We start from the raw sequence: 7,562 nt of genomic DNA, 5'->3' as shown, positions 1-7,562 counted from the left end.
ATGGTATAATGTTGCTATATTCATCGTATAATGTTGCTATATTCATGGTATAATGTTGCTATATTCAGGGTATAATGTTGCTATATTCAGGGTATAATGTTGCTATATTCATCGTATAATGTTGCTATATTCATCGTATAATGTTGCTATATTCAGGGTATAATGTTGCTATATTCATCGTATAATGTTGCTATATTCAGGGTATAATGTTGCTATATTCATCGTATAATGTTGCTATATTCATCATATAATGTTGCTATATTCAGGGTATAATGTTGCTATATTCATCGTATAATGTTGCTATATTCAGGGTATAATGTTGCTATATTCATCGTATAATGTTGCTATATTCAGGGTATAATGTTGCTATATTCAGGGTATAATGTTGCTATATTCAGGGTATAATGTTGCTATATTCATCGTATAATGTTGCTATATTCATCGTATAATGATGCTATATTCATCGTATAATGTTGCTATATTCAGGGTATAATGTTGCTATATTCATCGTATAATGATGCTATATTCATCGTATAATGATGCTATATTCATCGTATAATGTTGCTATATTCATCGTATAATGTTGCTATATTCAGGGTATAATGTTGCTATATTCAGGGTATAATGTTGCTATATTCAGGGTATAATGTTGCTATATTCATCGTATAATGTTGCTATATTCATCGTATAATGTTGCTATATTCATCATATAATGTTGCTATATTCATCATATAATGTTGCTATATTCAGGGTATAATGTTGCTATATTCATCATATAATGTTGCTATATTCAGGGTATAATGTTGCTATATTCATCATATAATGTTGCTATATTCATCATATAATGTTGCTATATTCATCATATAATGTTGCTATATTCAGGGTATAATGTTGCTATATTCAGGGTATAATGTTGCTATATTCATCATATAATGTTGCTATATTCATCATATAATGTTGCTATATTCAGGGTATAATGTTGCTATATTCAGGGTATAATGTTGCTATATTCAGGGTATACTGTTGCTATATTCATGGTATAATGTTGCTATATTCATCATATAATGTTGCTATATTCAGGGTATAATGTTGCTATATTCATGGTATAATGTTGCTATATTCATCGTATAATGTTGCTATATTCAGGGTATAATGTTGCTATATTCATCGTATAATGTTGCTATATTCATGGTATAATGTTGCTATATTCATCATATAATGTTGCTATATTCATGGTATAATGTTGCTATATTCATGGTATAATGTTGCTATATTCATGGTATGATGTTGCTATATTCATGGTATAATGTTGCTATATTCATCATATAATGTTGCTATATTCATGGTATAATGTTGCTATATTCAGGGTATAATGTTGCTATATTCAGGGTATAATGTTGCTATATTCATCGTATAATGTTGCTATATTCATGGTATAATGTTGCTATATTCATCATATAATGTTGCTATATTCATGGTATAATGTTGCTATATTCATCGTATAATGTTGCTATATTCATGGTATAATGTTGCTATATTCATGGTATGATGTTGCTATATTCATGGTATGATGTTGCTATATTCATGGTATAATGTTGCTATATTCATCATATAATGTTGCTATATTCATGGTATAATGTTGCTATATTCATCGTATAATGTTGCTATATTCATGGTATAATGTTGCTATATTCATGGTATAATGTTGCTATATTCATGGTATGATGTTGCTATATTCATGGTATAATGTTGCTATATTCATGGTATAATGTTGCTATATTCATGGTATAATGTTGCTATATTCATGGTATAATGTTGCTATATTCATGGTATAATGTTGCTATATTCAGGGTATAATGTTGCTATATTCATGGTATAATGTTGCTATATTCATGGTATAATGTTGCTATATTCATGGTATAATGTTGCTATATTCATGGTATAATGTTGCTATATTCATCGTATAATGGTGCTATATTCATGGTGTAATGTTGCTATATTCAGGGTATAATGTTGCTATATTCATCGTATAATGGTGCTATATTCATGGTATAATGTTGCTATATTCATGGTATAATGTTGCTATATTCATGGTATGATGTTGCTATATTCAGGGTATAATGGTGCTATATTCATGCTATAATGTTGCTTCATCGTATAATATTGCTAGATTCATCATATAATGTATAAGGAGTGTAAGAGGAAATTTTATTTAGGTGTTCAGTTTTTCAAAGAGTATAATAAATTCGATCTAGAGAAAAATCTTGTGGTTAGGTAGTAGTCAGGTCAGGACGAGAAATGATGGGCTTAAGCTGGGGAAATATAGATTCAACAAGGAAATAGGAAGAAAATGGTTTTCATAGAGGGTGGTTGATGACTGGAACAGACTTAGTTGTCAGATCGTTAGTGCAGAGTCGATAGAGAGTTTCAAAAGAAGACTAGATAAATTTATGGACGGGAAGGAATGGTGGAATTAATATATTATGTGTAGGTGATGTACAGGAACTATCATGTGTAAGTTAAACAGCCTCAAGTAGCTTTCTTATTCTATTATGCTCTTATGGTCATATTTTGAAAATACCCCTCTGCGTTATTTTTTTTTTATTTTTTTATTTATTTATTTTTTTTTTTTTTTTGTCTGATAAGTGTTTGCTTCGAGATAGATTTTTCTTGTTGCAATTTCATTCTTGAGGTTTCTATAGTTTTCCACAAGAAAGAAACTTACACCGAACTAAAACATGGAAAATTTTGCAGTTTTTCCAACTCTCCTTTTGAAAATAGACAGTAGTTCTGCCACACTTAGAATAATGCAAAACTGTCTGGGATCAACACACTCACAATAATATTACTGAGCTAGAGGCTATACAGAATAAAGCAGCTAGATGAATCAGACATGATTACAAACATCCTGCATCTTGCTGAAACAGGACATTAAATTAGACCCACTTGTGGCAAAAAGACAAATATATATGCACAGGCAACCAAAATCACCAAACAGTTCAGTCAACATAATCAAAGAAACCTACTTACACCCCACAAATATAAAATCAACTTAAGGTAGCTACAACCTAGAATACCACACATATCAGGCAATCACTGACACACTCTGACACGATATCCACAGCATCCACACACCAAACCAAAGTTAGTCATGCTGACTAACTTCCTTAGTCAAGTCCGTGGGGTCCAAACGGAGTGGCAAGATTAGTCACGATGAGTAACATGGTTAGTCAAGTTATGACTAACTGACTACTAAAGCTGAGTATGGCCTTAGTCAAAGTACAATGACTAACCGCTTCGTACTGGTCACTGCTTTTACTAACCGCATTAGTAAACTGGACCAGAGGTGTTAGTCAGATAAATGACTAATCACTTAGTCATTCTTATGCAGATGACTTGTCATTAGTAACTTTGATACCAGCAACTAATTAGTGTTGTCTAAGGTCAAGAAAAGAAAGGGGTGAGAAACTCAATATATTAATGTACAAAATTAAATAATATATTCATATCATTGCATTACAAAATTGGAAAAAATATAACACTAACATTTCATTACCTATAGCATGAAAAGTTAATGTTTCATTTAAACATTTAACAATATAAATCTGGTGGCATCACATGTAATATGAAAAGGAACAAACAAGCAAGAAACTATCCCTTTAATTTCAAAGGTGGAGGAAAAGTTACTTTTTGGTGTAAAATAATTCTAAGCAAAATATGCTCAAAATGTTAATTCAATAATTTGTGTGCACTTGAAATGATACTTGTAAAACCCCCTCCATCAAAACTGTAACGCTAGATAAAGCTGAGATGTAAAAAAAACTCTGTTTACTAGCACTTCATCCTAGCCTGAGAAAAAAAAAACAGTACAAAAAATAACCTGTTTCTAGAAGTCATTAACTAAAACATACACTTCTGAGTATCAATCACTAAAAGTGAGGAAGAAAATATGCACCTTTGTAAGATATGTAAATAAAGCTTTCTTCCCATTCATATGCTCAAAAAAACTGAAAAATTCTAAGAGTAAAGTGAGGAACATATATTAAATGCTACAATCAATGAAACACACTGTAAAGAATACTTAATCCATCCACTGACATTCATTATATCACAGCACTTAAAGCAATTGCGGACAATAATCAGTGCATAAATAGTCATTTACCTCATTTGGAAATGGTATCATATTCATATCTCACTATTGATCCTTTAAAGCAGCGGTTCTCAATTTTTATACAAATTTTGTGCTCGCAAAGTATGTGGCTCTGAGCGATGGCTATCAAAATTGAACGAAAATGTACCTGGGGGGTGGATGAATGTGCTCAGATTCTGGGTAAGTTTCAAACAAAGAGCAGGCACCTCCGATGAAGCGTACAGCATATTTTAGTTTTATAACGATGGCAGTTAATGATATGTTTGAAATTTCAATGACTTAAAATCCGCCATTACATTATTTTTTTTCCTTACACACCCCTAGGGATCAGCTCACGCACCCCCAGGGGTGCGCGCACCACGCTTTGGGAACCGCTGCTTTAAAGCAACACATGGAAGAAAATGAGCATTTCTATAGCATATATTAACTTAACAGGTCTACAAAATGTGCCTAGAACATTAATAGTGAAACCTCATGTATCAGTTGCAATACCATGGAGGAATAAACAAATAAAGAACTTAAAGAATTAAATAAAAAGTAAAAATGTATTATATTATGCTACATGAATGGCACTTCATACATTATTGAGAGAGAGAGAGAGAGAGAGAGAGAGAGAGAGAGAGAGAGAGAGAGAGAGAGAGAGAGAGAGAGAGAGAGAGAGAGAGAGAGAGAGAGAGAGAGAGAGAGAGAGAGAGAGAGATAGAGAGAGAGAGAGAGAGAGAGAGAGAGAGAGAGAGAGAGAGAGAGAGAGAGAGAGAGAGAGAGAGAGAGAGAGAGAGAGAGAGAGAGAGAGAGAGAGAGAGAGAGAGAGAGAGAGAGAGAGAGAGAGAGAGAGAGAGAGAGAGAGAGAGAGATTTCAAGTAGTAAACTGTGCATCCATATCCATATCAAATTCATACAATAACAATTAAGTAAGTCTTCATTAATACTAGGAAACAAGTACAGATATTTCCTTTCCTTTCTAGAAAAGAAAAAGTTATACACACATGTAATTAGTTTCAACCCCACAATGCTAATCTTCCATCAAATATACAGAGTTGAAATTTACAATATAAATAAAAGTGAATATGTACATACATAAGATACTTAGATACAACTAATATTTTTTTTTGCTGGTAATTGACTGGTGTGTGTGTGTGTGTGTGTGTGTGTTAAGAATAGAAAGAACGGTACATAAAAAAGTTATAAAAGGAAAATAGATTCATTCTCATGGGAATATGTAACTCTGTAATCTTACTTGCATTAGGTTAGTGCATGAGCAATATATGTGAAACTGGACCTCAAGTGGTGTTACATTGCTTTGCAGGTGATCAGACCCCTTTCTGCAAATGGAAAAAATGCTTCTTATTAGTTATTGACATAGTCTTACATATTTCTTATATTGTACAAACAGTTCTGTTTTCCTCATAATGTCCTGTCTTGAAAAATCAATTACCTTGTTTCATCTAACAAAATTCAGCCTGCAAGTATGAGGAAGACATGAGAATAAAGCAATCCATGCTACCATCATCATTATCAATCTCTTCAAAGACTATGAAACTATTTTTTCTACCAACGTATCACCTATCACCTATTTTGACGGAATTAGGTTTGAAAAAAATTGAAAGGAAAAGTGGGTGATTGAACAGAAACGTTAAGAAAAAATGAAATATTGAAGATAGAAAAGTTACAGGAAAAAAAAAAGATGAGTATAAACATGAAATGGCAAAGGCCTTAAGTGAAAATGGAAGTGTAAAAGATAGTAGATATTGAGAAAGTTTTGGAACATTTAAAGAAGCTGTGTTAATTACAACAAAATAAGTGTTAGGGATGAAAGTGGTGAGGGATGGAAAAAAAAAAGGAAATTCATGGTAGACAGAAGAGATAAGGAGGAAAGTAAAAGAGAAAAGAGGACTTTTTAAGAAAACTCAAGAAAGAATTATGGATGAGCAAGTAAAAGGAAAGGAAAAGAAATATAAAGAATGCAAGATGAAATTAAGACAAGCAATAAAAGAAAGTAAGAAGAGAGTAGCTGAAGACTTTGGAAAAAGACTAAGTGAAAAATATATAGGGCACAAAATCATATTGGAAAGAAGTAAAAAACGAAAGAAATGCAGAAAATATCTCCCCAAGTAAAATAAATGAAGTTATGGATGAGAATGGAATGACGTTAAAAGACGGGGAAGCTGTGAAGGAGAGATGGAGAGAATATTTAAAAAAAACTTAACGAATTTTGAGGATGGACATCCAGCAGCTGTAACAGCAGCAGTTTTGAGTAGAGGTAGGAGTATATAAAGAAGTATAACATATGAAGCAGTAAATCAAGCAATAAAAAGATTAAAAATGGAAAGGCAGCAGGAATTGATGGAATCACAGCAGAAATGTTGAAGTGTGAAGGAGAGGTAGTTACTGAATGGATGGTCAAGTTCTGTGAAGTGGCATGGAGGGGGGGTTGCCAGCAGACTGAACAAAATCTATCAATGTCCCAGTTTACAAGAGGAAGGGCAGGAGAGGGAGTGGGAGCTATAGAGGTATAAGTCTCCTAAGTATACCCGGAAAGTTATAGAGAGAGTGAAAAGGCTTACAGAAAAGAAAATCTGTGAAGAACAAGGAGGCTTCAGGAAGGGAAGGGGATGTGTGGATCAGATATTTTCCTTCAGGATGATGGTAGAAAAAAAATAATAGCAAAAAGAAAGAAACCATACGCTGCCTTCATGGATTAGAAAAAGCTACGACGAGTCGATTGGATTGCATTGTGGGATGTTTTAAAGATTTATGGTGGAAGGAAACTGCTTAGTAATAAAGTGTTTTATGAGAATGCATGTGTCAAAATTAGTGGAGAAACAAGTGAAAATTTTGATATAAAAGTGGGCTTAAGATAAGGGTGTGTCATGTCTCCATGGTTATTAAATATTTATATGGATGGTATTATGAGAGAAATGAAGGGCATAGTTCAAAGTTGGTGAGTTGGAGTTAAAATGTACGCTGAGGGAAGGAAGGGTGCTGAATTCAATCTTATTTGCTTATGACATAGTGCTCATAGCAGAAAATGAAAGTGACTTACAAAATTTGGTCAGTGTTTTGATAGGGTATGTAAAAGGAGAAAGCTGAAAGTAAATGTCAACAAAAGTAAAGTGATGGTTTGTGAGCAAAGTAGGAGTGAGGTTGTAGATTTTGTATGCCCACATAGAGTGGGAACTGAATGAAAAAATGCTAAATAATTTTGAATGGTGAAGAAATGGAGCAGGTCAATGAGTTTAAGTATCTTGATCAGTTATGTGCAAGCATGGTGGTATGGAGGGAGAGACAAGAGAAAGGGCATTGCAAGGAAGAAGAGTGGTAGGGTCTTTGGGACGTATCATGAATGGCAGAAGGTGTGAGCATGGGAGTAAAGAGGAGGTGAGAAATAAAATAATAGTACCAACCTCACATA

This window comes from Eriocheir sinensis, unplaced genomic scaffold (assembly GCF_024679095.1).
Source record: "Eriocheir sinensis breed Jianghai 21 unplaced genomic scaffold, ASM2467909v1 Scaffold802, whole genome shotgun sequence".
In the NCBI taxonomy this organism is placed as follows: Eukaryota; Metazoa; Arthropoda; class Malacostraca; order Decapoda; family Varunidae; genus Eriocheir; species Eriocheir sinensis.
Note: the sequence above shows the minus strand (reverse complement) of the source record.